General features: G+C 44.7%; 1 protein-coding gene across 2 annotated transcripts in view; it reads left to right on the top strand.

Annotated features, from left to right (window-relative positions):
* Window positions 1-16,207, top strand: part of EXOC6B (exocyst complex component 6B) — a 440,636-nt gene that overhangs the window by 257,990 nt on the left and 166,439 nt on the right. The gene's annotated exons all lie outside the window — the stretch shown is intronic.

The following is a 16,207-nucleotide window of genomic DNA, read 5'->3' as shown; positions in this document are numbered from 1 at the left end:
TCCAGCATCTTGTAGCACTTTCAAAACCAGCCTGGCTGTCCCTGTTGTGCCCATTTTAATTTGATTTCAGTTCTTTCAATCATGGAGGATCAGCATTATATGTGGGCATTACCTAGGGCAGGCTGCATGCAAATATGCCCTGCATAGCAGGGTTCAAGTCCTGCGGGAACACATGGGAACGGAGTTCCTGTACTTTTTTCACAACAGGAACTCAGTTCCCATTAGCAGCCGCGTCCTACAAGACTTTGAAGTATGTAAGCTGTGTGGTAGGCACACAGCTCGCAATAGTAAGTGCCGCACACCTGACCATTGAGGCATTGCCAGTAGGGGGCTCCATGACAGCCTCCGCTTCGATCTGCCTGTCAATCACAGCTAGCTGATGGTTAGAATGGCAGGAGGGAAGTTTATGTGGAAATATGTGAAGGGTTGGAATAGCAGCGAGTGTGTGTTGGAGCCCTGCAGAGTTTGCAGCACCCCAAGCTAACATACATCTCCTAAGCAGGAACACATCACTATCTCCCCAAGCATTCCGTACAGATAATGTGCAGTTCATTTATGACCTTTCCGTTTAACCCTGTGTTATCCAAACTCTGTTCAATGAAAAGTGTAAACTCACCACATAAACACTCTATATACAAAATAACATTCCCCAATAAAGATCAGAACATGATGTTCACATTTGCATGGAAGCACAATTGAATGAATGCTGATTATTCAGAGAATTATCAAATTTGTTTATTGAGGATTGTTGTTGTTTTATTTATTTTTTGTACTAACAGTTTAGCTTCATACCCACAATACGAAAATTGGATGAAAAATACCACTTTTGAAGCGTTCGTGCATATGAGCGTATCATTTTTAAAAAAAAAATTTTATGGTGGGCAAGTGGATCTTGGGTGGGAGTTCCCACACTTTTTACCCCAGAACTTGACCCCTGCTGCCTAGGAATGCCTATTCCTCCAGACTGACATCCACCCATCAAGGCGTTTTGTTAATTGCACAACTCCTCCCAAGAGCAGAGTTAGAGTATATAATGAGCAAATATGGCTGCCCTCTTATTTTAGCTATTACAAGTACTTGTATAGCACCATCAATGTACACAGTGCTTTATTATTATACAAGATTTAGCGCCAACAGTTTGCGCAGCGCTTTACAATATGAGAGCAGACAGGATTACAATACAATTCAATACAGGAGGAATCGGAGCGCCCTGCTTGTTGGAGCTTACAGTCTAAAAGGGGTGGGTCAAGTGATGCAAGAGCGTAATAACTGTGGGGGATGGGTTGATGAAGAAAAGTGCAGTTAGGTAAAGGCAGGATAGGCTTCTCTGAAGAGAAACATTTTAGGGCATTGCCTAAAAGTGGATAGAGTGGGTGATAGTTGGGACAGATTGGGGTAGGGAATTCCATAGGATGGGAGAGGCTCTGGAGAAGTCCTGGAGGCGAGCATGGGAGAGATGACAAGGGACCTAGAGACCTTGGGAGGTCTTGGGAGGAAACGAGGACAATTTGGTTGGTATTTTGAGACTAGATTAGTGATGTAGCTAGGTGCAGAGTTGTGCATGGCTTTGTAAGTTATTGTTCGTATTTTGAATTTAATTTGTTGGGTGAGTGGAAGCCAGTGGAGGGATTGCAGAGAGTAATAGCAGACACTGAGCGGTTGATAAGGTGGATGAGAAGGGAAAACCTATGTGAGGGTAAGCCAATGAGGAGAGTCACAGTAGTCAATGTGAGAGATAACCAGGGAGTAAATTAGGAGCTCTGTGCTGTCATTGGTTAGGAAGGGACATATTGTGAAGATATGGCACCAAGCTTTGGACATTGATTGAATGTGGGCCTGAAAGGGAGAGTACAGGATGACACCTAGCACCCTGGCATGGGGGAACGGGTTGATGGTTGTGCCATTAATCTTGACAGAAAAATCAAGGGAAGAGGCACGTGGGGGAGGAAATGTTATGACAAGTTAAGTTTGAGGAAGTGGCGTGACATCCAGGCTATGTTGGTCAGTAAATTGGTGATGCGTGAGGAGACTGATGGGATGAGTTGAGGGGTAGAGAGATGCATTTGGGTGTGGGCATAGAATTGATATTGAAAGCCATTCTCTATTACACCTTAAAACTTCAGATTTTACGAAAACACCCAATTCAAGTTGGTGACCTACATTTCGTTAGCAGCAAACAGACCATTGCCAAAGCCTGGAAGAAACAATTTGTTTCTTTAGAGGAAGTTCATCAGAGGATTGACGGGTTCTTTGCTAATGAGAAATTGACCAGAATCCTACTGGACATGCAAAATAAATTCTCCTGGATATGGACCCCGTAGATACAATTAAGGCTTATCTGTAGGTCCAATAAATATCTCCTAAACCTATACGGTTTAGGAGATATTTACAAAAAGACAGCCGCCGCTGTCTACCGCGCATGCGCCATAGACAGCGACGTGCAGGCACACTGGGCAGGCTGCAGATCGCGGCGATATGCCGCGAGTGTCAGCTCCCGTGTGCATGCGCGGGAGTGATGTCATCGCTGCTCTGGAGAATCACAGCGCCGGAGCAGCGAGACCCGGGAGTCACTCCGGGATCCATGGTAGTGGCGGACATGAAGACAGAGGACCGCTTCGGGGGCTTCGTTCTCAGGTAAGTTATTCATAATGAGCTAGTATGCTATGCATACTAGCTCATTATGCCTTTGCCTTGCAGGTTGCTTTTTTTTTTTCCAGATGGGTTTACAAACACTTTAAGCAATATATATTGTTGGATGTTTTTACATTCTCGGCAGCTGCATTCTAGCTGTCCACTATCTTGAAGTTCAAAAAGTTCTCATATAGCATGTTTTGCACTTTTTTTTTTTTTTTTACATTTTTTCAATAAAAATCTATTGAAAGTGAAATGATGCTGAACGCCATGGGAGGCTACCAGCTGACCCAGAGAGGAGGTGTAAATTAAGAAGAAGAGAGAACCAAGAACAGAACCTTGGGTGGACCCTGACAGTAGAATTGTAAGTGACACTGAAGGTGTGGTGGGATAGGTAGGATGAGAGCCAGAGAAGAGAGTAGTCGCAGAGGCCAAAGGAGTAAAGTTATTTTTTTTTGTTTTTGTTTTTTTGAGGAGGAGGGGGTGGTCAACTGTATCAAAGGCAGCCAAAAGGTCCAGAAGTAGGGGTACAGAATCATGTCAATTGGTTTTTGCTGTTAGCAAATTGTTTTAGGAGAGCAGTGTCTGTTGTGTGTTGTGGGCGAAATCCAGGTTGAAGGGGATCAAGACGGTGCGTGTGTGTATATTTGTGTATTTATGTTTTTATATATATATATATATATATAAATAATCGATCAAAATTCTTTTGATCAGTACTCGCCTCTCCGCCGGCTTCAGGGAGTTCCATCGGAGATCTGGTGATGTCACGGACATCGACGTGACTGGACTCCTTCGTCTTTCTCCAAGTGGCTCCGTCTGTTAACGAAGGGAAGGGGGGAGGAGTCCGGTGACTTTGAAGTTCTGATTGAACGTAACGCATACGGGGGGAGGAGCTACGCATGACGTCACCCGCTGCTGCCCTACGGAACTAACGCGATTGTCGGCTTTACTTGCTGTGTTTTTATTATCTTTATGTGAGTAGTTTGTGTTTGAACACAAAAATTAAATCTTATACTTAAGCGGTGAGCACTTAGATCTTTTATTTCTATCCATGACCTGCTGAGATCTAAGGAGACCTGTGAGAAGGTTATGGTCCGTGTTAACCCTTTTGATACCCGCTTGCATGACCACCTGTTTGCACAGGGGTCCATGCCATAAGGTGAGAGTGATTAGTTAGACCGGAGGTGGCGTGATTGTCACGCTATTGTGGGGAAAAAAAAGACTTGCATCAGTGCCACAGTTTGAATTTAAAACTTATTTGTGTGAAGTTAAGTCATGGATTGTGGAAACTAACTAGTGTCAGGTGATTGTATATAGCAAGGATATGCAATTAGTGGACCTTCAGCTGTTTCAGAACTACAAATCCCATGAGGCATAGCAAGACTCTGACGGCCACAAGCATGACACCCAGAGGTAGAGGCATGATGGGACTTGTAGTTTTGCAACAGCTGGAGGTCAACTAATTGCATATCACTGGTATATAGGGTATACCACATTTACCACTGACTATTGCAGAGTTGCAATGCAAGGAGGTCAGCTAAAAGTAGTTGGTTCTGTATGTGGGTTATAATTAATCAAAATTAGTCGATTAAACGATAAAAAAAATAAAATAAAAAAAAATGAATCCAACACGAAAATTTAAATCCGTATCAGCCCTAATATATATGTGTGTGTATGTATATGTGTGTATATATGTATGCATGTATGTATATATATATATATATATGTATGTATATATATGTGTGTGTATGTGGATAGATATATATATATAGATATATATATATATATAGATATATATAGATATATATATATATATATATATATATATATAAAATATAAAAGCTTCACATATACACTATATTGTTAAAATAAAAGGTTTAGGAGTTTCTCAAACCAACGTCCCTAGTAATGCTGCTAGGAGGAAGCACTAACCACTTAGCCACGGTGTTATTGTTCACTCATACACTGTATATCTAGCCATGTGGGGACATCCCCCCCCCCCATGTTATGGAGTTCAGGTGTTTCCAGTGAAGGGTACTGTTAATCCTACAACATGCAAAGACATTTTAGGTGTGCTCTTCCCACTTTGTGGTCACAGTGTGGGTAAAGTCCTTGTTCTGTTCCAGAATAACAGTGTGCCTGTGCTCCAGCTCCATTAAGACATCATGGGGAATATTTACTAAAACTTTAGCACTCAGAATCCGGTGCATTTGTATATGGTAGCCGATCGGCTTCTAACTTAAGCTTGTTCAATTAAGCTTTGACGAAACAAACTGGAAGCTGGTTGGTTTCTATGCAGTACTGCACCAGATTTTTCATTCTTCAGTTTTAGTAAATCAACCCCAGTTTGGTGTGGAGGAACTCAAGTGTCCTGCACAGAGCCCTGACCTCAACCATACTGAACACCATTGGGATGAATTAGAACCCCCGACTGTGAGCCAGGTTTTCTCCAACCTCACAAATGCCATTTTGGCTGAATGGGGCACAAATTTTATGGACACCCTCCAAAATTTGCCGTTGTAGCCTCAATGTTCGTTGGGGAGTCGGGGGAGCTTTCCCTCTATATGTTTGCCCATGATATTGGAATGTGATATCTAACAAACTCATATAGGTGTGGTGGTGCACAAAAATTCACCTCTATTGTAATTTCAACTATACACACAAACAAGGGTTTTCAAGCATTAACACTGACTGATTGGATCATGCCATGCACATTTGACATGTACATCTAATAAAAACATAGAAAAGCCTTTGCATTCCCTTCAAGGTATTTAGGATACAGACAAAGTTCATGTTTGAATTGTGCAGGTAAAGCCCCATTTCCTCCACCCATGTGCTTTCAGAGAATACTTAAACTCTAATCATCCTATGTGCTGGCGTGTAAGTCCTGTGTTTGTAGACGTACGGCGTGTTTATTCGGCAAGCAGACGGCCACCTAACGATCTTGGTCAGGCGTAAAGTTGCGCACGCCACTTGAGCGCTCGGCATCTCCTTTGCCATCTGTTTGCCACACTTCTTCCTTGGCTTGCGTTTTCTCTGGGACGGGCTCGGCACATAGCTAGTAATGCTCTCCTTCCCGTGAAAGAGACCTGGAACAATAGCCGCCTGATTGCTGCTGGGATGGAGAAAAGGACGTCAGACATCCCCTGCTCTGCTGTCTGCCATTCAAGCGCATCCTATTCATCCTAGCAACGCCTTGCAGTCTCCTTCTTTTCTATAGTCTGTGCATTTATTTGCCACCGGGATCCCTTTTATATTTAATTGTTCACTTTACAAAACATTAAGATCTTGTAAATTCTGCAAATAACAGGAAAACATTGAAAAACATACAGCTGTGTTTATGTGGTTATTGTCCGACCACAGTGATATGCAGTTCCTCAAAGTGGAACTTCACTCTCGCAATCAGCATTGACTGTTTTTAATCCTCATACTTTTCTACCTATTTACTAATACTAGCAGCAAATCATATATACTACTTTTAAACTTCCTCTTTTTTTTTACATTTCTTCAGATACTTCCTGGTCTCCACGGCTAGGAAAATGATGTCATACATCCCAGGAGTCTTCAGTACGGGAGAAGTGGCTCTCTCAGCTAAGCACACCCTCTCCTGCTTGTATGCTTGAGCTAGGGGTAGATGGATTCCAGGAAATATATGCTAAATTGATCATCTGCCCTTAGTCAAGATGGCCATAGCCAGGACTGCTGGGGGGGGGGGGGGGGGGGGGATTTTTAAAAGTGATTTCAAATCTCTATTTCAATAAAAATGGTTAAAATGCCTACTCACAAGCTTGAATGAAAAGATTGCTCAACAAGCCACGTGCATGGCTGATCTTTCTGAGATCCCCTGGGACATCAAGCTGAATAAGGATCTGAGAAAGAAGGTTTGCCCTTTGCCCTTTGAAACACATCAGCCAGCAGGGACCTGGATTTGGGCCCCTTTACCCCGGCTTGGTGTTCGAGGCGATCTTGGTAAGATCAGCCACGCATGTGGCTTATTGGGCGATCTTTTCATTCAGGTTTGTGAGTAGGAATTTTACCCATTTTCTTTTTTATTTATTTTTTATTTAAATAAATGTATGTTGGATAATGTACTAAGCCAATGCCACCTTTTTTTTATTTTATTCAGTACGGTCAGGACAACCCCAGTCCTACAGGGCAGCAAGGCATCTAAAGAAATTATCCTTATTGTCTAAGGCAACACAGCCACTATAGAGACAGTCTACTCATGCGCAGGAGCGTTCTGCTATAAGTTTCTTTTGCTCCAGGAAGAGAACTTTCAGAGTTCAGATGCTGCTCAACATGGTCTTAGTTCCTTCAAGAGCAAAGTCTCTGAAAATGCTATGTCTGCCCCTCCCCTACTTCTGCCCATTCACAAAAGCCTTTGTATTACGGGAAAGCCAGTCTTTACATACAAAGGCTTCTGCGAATAGGCAGCAGAGGGGAGAGATGGGCATACAGTGGATATAAAAAGTATACACACCCCTGTTAAAATGTCAGGTTTCTGTGATGTAAAAAAATGAGATAGATGAATAATTTTGGAACTTTTTACAACTTTAATGTGACCTAAAAAAACTGTAAATCTCAGTTGAACAGCAAACACATCTTTTAGTTGGAGGGAAGTAAAAATAAAAAAATAAAAATATGGCTGCATAAGTGTGCACACCCTTACTAATACTTTGTTGAAGCACCTTTTAATTTTATTACAGCACTCTGTCTTTTTGGGTATGAGTCTATTAGCATGGCACATCTTGACTTGGCAATATTTGCCCGCTCTTCTTTGCAAACACACTCCAAATCTGTCAGATTGTGAGGGCATCTCCTGTGCACAGCCCTCACATCACCCCATAGATTCTCAATCGGATTTAGGTCTGGGCTCTGGCTGGACCATTCCAAAACTTTAATCATCTTCTGGTGAAGCCATTCCTTTGTTGATTTGGATGTATGCTTTGGGTCGACATGCTGAAAGATGAAGTTCCTCTTCATGTTCAGCTTTCTAGCAGAAGCCTGAAGGTTTTGTGCCAATATTGACTGGTCATAATTCCCTCTACCTTGACTAAGGCCCCTGTTCCAGCTGAAGAAAAACTGCCCAAAGCATGCTGTTGCCACCAGCATGCTTCACTGTGGGTATGGTGTCCTTTTTGGTAATGTGCAGTGTTTTTGTGCCAAACATTTCTTTTGGAATTATGGCTAAAAAGTTCAACTTTGGTTTCATCAGACCAGAACACATTTTCCCACATGCTTTTGGGGGACTTCAGATGTGTTTTTGAGAAGTTTAGCCAGCCTTGTATTTTTTTCTTTTCTAACAAAAGGCTTCCGTCTTGCCACTCTACCCCATAGCCCAGACATGAAGAATATGCGAGATTATTGTCACATGTCCCACCAGCCAGTAGTTGTCAGATATGCCTGCAGCTTCTTTAATATTGCTGTAGGCCTCTTGGTAGCCTCCCTGAAAAGTTTTTTTCTTCTCGTCTTTTCACCAATTTTGGAGGGACGTCCAGTTCTTGGTAATGTCACCATATTTTCTCCTCTTGATGATGATTGTCTTCACTGTGTTCCATGGTATATCTAATGCCTTGGAAATTATTTGTACCCTTCTCCTGACTGATAACTTTTAAAAATGAGATCCCTCTGATGCTTTGGAAGCTCTTTCTAGCTGCCATAACCCCATTATCCTCTTCTTCTGTGATCGGTCCACTTCAAGATAAAAGTGGTCTCTGTGGCGGATTCACCAAAAGATCACTTTTATCGGCGGCGAGAGAGACCCACCGCTCTCCGGTGCCGTCCGCCACTGCTGTCCCTGGCATGGCATGGAGACGAGTGAGGGGAAGATGGCCCCCACCCATCTCCATACCACTGCAGGTCGGAAGTGACGTCAAAACTTCACTTCTGCCCATAGCTCTCAAAGGGAGCTTGTGTGAATAAAACATAGTGGCATTCAGTAGGCCCCCAGAATGACGTGTGACAAAACGTGTAGGGAGAAGTGAGGTGCTGACGTCACCGCGTTCACACAGGTCCTGGACTGACGGGCTGCTATCGAGAGCCAGCTGGCTCATGTATACTGCAATCTCTTATTATTTTAACTGTAAGTGTAACTGCAATACTTTATTTAAATGAATCTAGGATTTTACACTATGGAAATTTTTATGTTTTTTTGGGGATCAATGGGCAACACGTGCCCCTGAAAGATTGCATTTTGTAAAGACGCTGGGATCACCGTGCCATCTCTCAAAAGGCCTGGGCTGGGTATTAAGCCACAAGCGAGTGGGATCTCCTGTAATAGGAAAAAATTTGGAGTCGGTAAGTGGCAGTGTGTGCAGAGGTGGAGGTCTTTATCTCTTTTAACCACGACTCTTGGGTGCATCATGTGTGCTAATTTCATGTTTTGAAAATCACCTTAAAACAGTGGACTATTTAAAACATGATCTAATCAATATTTATTTATCGAGTCACTATATATATATATATATATATATATATATATATATATATATATATATATATATATAATTTAGCATTATTAAGGTTTATTGCTAGTATTCACTCACATGAGAGCATAGCGCAACTACTGTATCGGCACGCATTTTCTTCCCCTTAAAATCGGGGGAAAATCGTGGGTGCGTGTTATATGCCGATCCCCGTCGATCTTCGCTGACTCAGCTCTTCTCGGCTCCGCTCACAGTCACACCCAGTCCCGCCATTGGACCTGTTATGTCCATCATAGGTCGGGACTGAGCGTGACTGTGAGCGGAGCCCAGTACACTCGGCTATGTGTATCTCGACTCCGCCCAGTCCCTGCGATCTCGGCGACGTTCGCTCCGCTCCAGCAAGTCTCGGCTACGCCAATTTTAAATTCATCCAAGCGATGGACACTGGGGGCAAGGCTGCACTGGACACTGATAAGGCTGCATTGATGGGCAATTAAATGTAAGGGGTTTTTTTTTCCCCTTAAACTTCCCTCGTAAACTTGGGGTGCATGTTATACGTCGATAAATACGGTAATATAGAAAGTTGTCTTAATTGGCTGGCTTGGGATTACAAAATTCCTGCTCATGTGCAGGAGATCTGTTATCCTGGCAATACTGCATTGTGACATAAATGTAAACTAAGCTACACATGTGCAGCTCCCTGTATATTTTAATGAAGACTGTGTGCAGGCAGGTCGTTTTAATTTATTGCAGAAGAGGCATTGCACGTCTCCTCTGCAATAAAGTGCCCATCTGCTTGCATTTTTTCACATTTTTATTTATTTTTAACTTTTTTTTATTTAGACATTTGTTCCACTTTAAGGGTTAAAACCAGCGACAATCCCCTTGTCCCCAAGTCGATGAGGACTAGGGAGGGAGACCCCTGCCTCTTCTGCTACAGGATTTTCTTCTTTACTTTTGAGCCACTGCAATTTGTAAAGGAGGCTTTAGATAATTTTCGAGTTGCAAGCTTCCGAGTAAGTGTCAGAAATGTTGGCATGTTGCCATGTCGCTCCCTTACATGGATATCTCCATCACTAGAGCAATTTCCCATGGGCGTATAGTAGAAGGTGGTCATATATGTAGAGATATTTCATGCAAATAAGACACTTGAATAGGAGAAATCCCATTTGTGTCCATAAAGCGTCTCATAATTTGCTGACTTGCCAGTTACCATGTTGGCCTACTGAGCACGGACTCGAGTGTTCTGGGAGATATTGGCTGTTATGTTCCGCAGTGAGCGTCGCTGAAGGGTGACGAGCCTGTGGGTGTAAACTGTCAAGCAGTCGGGAGAGCGAAGATACTTTGGTTGCTGTCCAAGCTTGTCCAGGTTTCTTGTATGTGTGTGTTTTGTCCTAGTTGTTTGTCAGGACGTCTGTTTGTACATTCCACTCGTAGCCCACTTGACTTGACTTGACAAACATATTACCGGATCGCTATCTGTTCACGCCGAATACTTGCGCTGCTGCTTTCTGTGACCGGTTCAAACGTGTGTTTATTTTCGAAATACAAATGCAACTGGTGGCACCCAACTGGTGGCACGATCTATACTCGGGGCATGTCCCTGCAGCTTCATGCAGACCAATGATATAGTGCATAGCCAGAGGAGCAGAATTGACTGAGGCTTTCAAATGCCTACATCTATACTAGGATCGGCTATGGCAAGCAGCAATTTCAAGCTTAAATGCTATGATGCTTAACGAGGGATTCCACCAAAAAAAAAAATATTAAAAGCCAGCAGCTATAAATACTACAGCTGCTGACTTTTAATAAATGGACACTCACCTGTCCCGGGTTCCAGCGATGCCGGCAGCCGAGGCCGATCGATCGCTCGGCTCTCGGCTGCTGTAGTCACCATTCTAGGTGAGGGAATCAGGAAGTGAAGCGAATCGGCTTCACTTCCCGGTTCCCTACTGCGCATGCGCGAGCCTCGCCGCGCAGTAGGAAATCTCCGCGCTGTCACTGGGACCCGTGTGTGTCCCAGCAGACAGCGCGGCAGGACAGGAAATGACATAGACTCCCACGGGAGTCTATGCCCGGAAGTGGGTGAAAATACCTGTCTTTGACAGGTATCTCCACCCCCCTCCCCCCTGAAAGGTGTCAATTGTGACACCGGAGGGGGGCAGGGATCCGATCAGCGGAGGTTCCACTTTAGGGTGGAATCCCGCTTTAAATATACTATATTACCAAAATTATTGAATTATAGAAGGCCTAGCTCTCCGCTCCTAAATCATCCCAAAGGCTTTCTATTGGGTTGAGGTCAGGGTTCTGTGCAGGCCAGTCAAGTTCCTCCACTCCAAACTCACTCATCCATGTCTTTATGGGCCTTGCTTTGTGCCCTAGTCCGAATCATTTGGTGGAGGGGGGATTGTGGTGTGGGGGTTGTTTTTCAGGGGTTGGCACCTTAGTTCCAGTGAAGGCAACTCTTAAGGCAGCCATTCTCAACTAGGGTTCCGTGGAACCCTGGGGTTCCTCCAGAGGTTGCTAGGGGTTCCTTGAGCTGTGGCTGATGAACCACTTTTTTGATGGTGCCTACAGAGTGCATCACTTGGCAAAGCCTGCTGCATGACACCAAATATCTTTTTAGTTGTCTTTAAGGGTGGCATTCTGATCACCACTTTAAGTTGGACATTTTTCCTATTGGCCACCAGTATAAGGGGCATTGTTCCTATTGACCCCTGATAAATTGGTTTTAGTAAGGGTTCCTCGAGACCTGAACTTTTTTTGGGGTTCCTCTAGGGTTAAAATGTTGAGAAAGGCCGTCTTAAGGCGTTGGCATACCAAGACATTTTGGACAATTTCATGCTCCCAACTTTGTGGGAACAGTTTGGGGATGGCCCCTTTCTGTTCCAACATGACTGTGCACCAGTGCACAAAGCAAGGTCCCTAAAAGCTTATAATCTAAAGACCCGTTTTCATGCATATTATGGCCAGTTTGAACAAGGAGCTAATTATTCCATCACCTTGTTTCTGGAGTGTAAAAGGAAACCAGAGTACCTGGAGGAAACCCACACAAGCATGGAGAACATGCAAACTCCATGCAGAGAGTGTTTTGACTGGCATGACTTGAATAGAAGACCCTGGTGATGCAAGTGCTGATCACTAAGCCACTGTTCTGCTGTCTGGGTGTCCATTATAGACATTCAATAGATAGTATAGATTTAAATAACCGCAGCAGGAGCCAAAGGCTCCCACTGCTCTGAGTCCTGTGATGTTAGAAGGGAGCAGCATTGCTGAACTCGGGGGCATCGCTGGTTGTAGATAGCAGTCAGGTAAGTGTTTACTGAGGTGAAGGGATGATATAAACAGTGGGATATTTTTTACCTTAATGCAGTAAAGGGGTTGTAAAGGCTCAAGGTTTTCTACCTTCATTAATTCTTTGCATGAAGGTAAAAAAAAACCTTCTGTGGGCAGCAGCACCCTAATACTTGATCCCGATCCAACAAAGTACACGGGAGCCTCTCCCTCCTCATTGGCTTTGAAGAACTAGAGTGAGATTGAACCCAAGCTCCAAGTGTGAATGGATACACAGAGCAGTGGCTCAGGAGCGAGCCTGCCCCCATAGCAAACTAGGCAGGCTTGGGGGGGGGGGGGGGCACTAGGCAGAAGGGAGGGGCCCATGAAGAGGAGGATCCGGGCTGCTCTGTGCAGAATCATTTCACAGAACAGGCAAGTATAACAAAACATGCATGTTATTTTTAACCGCTTGCCGACCAGCGCACGCCAATGTACGTTGACAGAATGGCGCTGGTAGGCAAAAGAGCGAACAGGTACGTCCCCTTTAAGAAGAGGTGTCGCGGGCCAGCGGCGCGCCTGCTGCGGTCTCCGCAGACTCGATGTCCACTGGGTGCCCGTCGAGCGTGTCACGGAGAGGCCTAGTGACAGGACAGAGATCACAGCTCTATGTCATCGAGAGCAGTGATCACTGTCCTGTGTGTTAAAGCCTGGCCCCTAACAGTTAGAATTTTTCTACAGGACACACTTAACCCCTTCACCGCCCCCTGGTGGTTAACCCCTTCACTGCCAGTGTCATTTACACAGTAATCAATTAATTTTTATAGTATCGATCTCTGTATAAATTACTGGTCCCAAAATAGTGTCAAAAATGTCTGATGTGTCCGCCATAATGTCGCAGTCCTGATAAAAATCGCAGATCACGATTAAAAAAAGAAAATTAAAAATGCCATAAAGCTATCCCCTATTTATGTAAACACTATAAATTTTGTGTAAACCAATCAATAATGCACTTATTGCGATTTTTATTTTTTTAAATAAAAATGAATGAGATGGTAAATAAATGCTGAAAATTATGCTTTCAATAATGTTTAAGCAGTAAAAATACATGAATTCACTGATGAGAACAGGTTTGCTGAAAAGCTGTTGAATCCGGGCACCCCCAGCTTCACCTGAACTGATAGCCAATCCAACGTAGGAATCCGGGGATGCATTTTCTTGGCCTACCTGCTGCTATGGCTGTCTGTTTTTATCATGGATCTGAGCTGTGGCCAGGATCTGTGTTTAGGTGTTATCTGTGTTAGGATGAGGCTCTGATTTGAGAGTTTCTATCTGAGAAGCAAATTAAATGTATGTTTTTCTATTTTTATTTATTATTATACAGGATTTATATAGCGCCAACAGTTTGCGCAGCGCTTTACAATATGAGGGCAGGCAGTACACTTACAATACAAATCAATACAGGAGGGATCAGAGGGCCCTGCTCGTTAGAGCTTACAATCTAGAAGGGAGGGTCAAGTTGAAACAAAAAGGTAATAACTGTGGGGGATGAGCTGGTGGAGAAAATTAAAATACAGTTGCTAGGTGAGGGTGGGGTAGGCTGCTCTGAAGAGAAGGGTTTTCAGGGAACGTCTAAAAGCTAACAAAGTAGGAGATAGGCGGACAGATTGGGGTAAGGCATTCCATAGGATTGGAGAGGCTTTGGAAAAGTCTTGGAAGCGAGTATGGGAGGAGGTGATGAGAGAGCTAGAGAGCAGGAGGTCTTGAGATGAACGAAGAGAACGAGTAGGTTGGTATTTAGAGACTAAGCTAGTGATGTAGCTGGGGGCGAAATTGTGGATGGCTTTGTACATAGTTGTTAGTATTCTGAATTAAATTTTTTATTATTTTTTTAAACTTAGATTTTTATTAATAGTTTTCATAATACAAAGGCGTATACATGCATTACAAGAAAAAGGATGTAGTTGCAATTCCTCGTGTAAAAGAAAAAAAAAAAACAGAGGAGAAGAGTTTGGGTACATCATCATTTTCGTTAACAGCGATTGATAGTAGGTCTAACAACAACAGTACTAATATATCAAGTGAACATAAGATAACAGAGATACAACTGCACTTGATAGGCCGAGTGGCCAACTCATCTGGGTATAACACAAGATACATACGTTATGTAAAACAGTTATAAGGATTGTGAGTAGCCGATTTTACCGTATAGTAAGACAGTTAGAGTATAACACATATCAGAGTTTTACGTTGAACGGATTTGGTGCCAAGGGTTATGTCAGTCGAGTACTTCTCGGATCAGTGATCCAAGGTTCCCAGTCCCTGAGGAATTTATTCTTTGAGAGGTGAGCTTTGGAGAAATTGAGTTCCAATTCGAAATTGGAGTTTAGAATGGATATCACTTCTCGGAAGTCCGGAGGTTGCAAGGATTTCCACTTACGAGCGATAGCCAGTCTTGCGGCTATTAACATGTGGGTGGCTATCGTTTGTAGCTTTTTGGGCCAGGATGGTATCGTTAGTCCTAGAAGGATATCTAAGGGTGTCAGATTGGAGGTAGCACAGTTAATTATTTGGAGAGTGTTTCGGATATGGGACCAAAAGTCTTTAAGCGATGGGCAATCCCACCAGATATGAAAAGGCGTTCCTATGGATCCGCTTAAATTTATTTTTTATTTCTCTTTTTGCTGTTTTAAGATTTATACTTACCTTGGTTCCCCCCCGCTGACTCAAACAATGAGGACCAAGCGATCGAACACCACCGATCGTTCGGTTATCGCAGCTTTCTGCTCTGCCCACCCCCCTGGTGCTCACTGGAGCGCTGGGCTGTGGAGGGCGCGGGAGTGCGGCCGGCTCAGGCTCTCAACGGTTTGCTGAGCCGAGTGCTGTTCCAGGCTTGTGGGCGGATCCTGACTCCATTTGCTGCAATGTTGCCCGAGCCTGGACCTTTCTGCTCTGCCCACCCCCCTGGTGCTCACTGGAGCGCTGGGCTGTGGAGGGCGCGGGAGTGCGGCCGGCTCAGGCTCTCAACTGTTTGCTGAGCCGAGTGCTGTTCCAGGCTTGTGGGCGGGTCCTGACTCCATTTGCTGCAATGTTGCCCCAGCCTGGACCTTTCTGCTCTGCCCACCCCCCTGGTGCTCACTGGAGCGCTGGGCTGTGGAGGGCGCGGGAGTGCGGCCGGCTCAGGCTCTCAACGGTTTGCTGAGCCGAGTGCTGTTCCAGGCTTGTGGGCGGATCCTGACTCCATTTGCTGCAATGTTGCCCGAGCCTGGACCTTTCTGCTCTGCCCACCCCCCTGGTGCTCACTGGAGCGCTGGGCTGTGGAGGGCGCGGGAGTGCGGCCGGCTCAGGCTCTCAACTGTTTGCTGAGCCGAGTGCTGTTCCAGGCTTGTGGGTGGGTCCTGACTCCATTTGCTGCAATGTTGCCCCAGCCTGGACCTTTCTGCTCTGCCCACCCCCCTGGTGCTCACTGGAGCGCTGGGCTGTGGAGGGTGCGGCAGTGCGGCCGGCTCAGGCTCTCAACGGTTTGCTGAGCCAAGTGCTGTTCCAGGCTTGTGGGCAGATCCTGACTCCATTTGCTGCAATGTTGCCCGAGCCTGGACCGGCTCTGTGACTCCAGCCGACAGCGGATTTCAGCCCTCTGTCTGCTGAAAAGGGGTCACAGGATTGCAGAACGAACTGAACGCCTGTGATTCACAGGAGAAGTACAGCCAAAACAAGCTTCTGCTGTACTTCTCCTTTAATGACTTGCCAAGTAGGGACGCTTATGATACCTGCAGAGCCTACACCTTCTGATCGCAAGTCTGCAGTGGCTGCTGCCATACGTCTTTCCTCCCAGAATAACTTTGGAATTGCTGAGAGCTGGGCATGCCTTGTCTCAT

The sequence above is a fragment of the Lithobates pipiens genome, unplaced genomic scaffold (assembly GCF_037356315.1).
Source record: "Lithobates pipiens isolate NorthernLeopardFrog02 unplaced genomic scaffold, aLitPip1_a1.2 Scaffold_13, whole genome shotgun sequence".
In the NCBI taxonomy this organism is placed as follows: Eukaryota; Metazoa; Chordata; class Amphibia; order Anura; family Ranidae; genus Lithobates; species Lithobates pipiens.
This window is presented reverse-complemented; position numbering and strand designations above follow the sequence as displayed.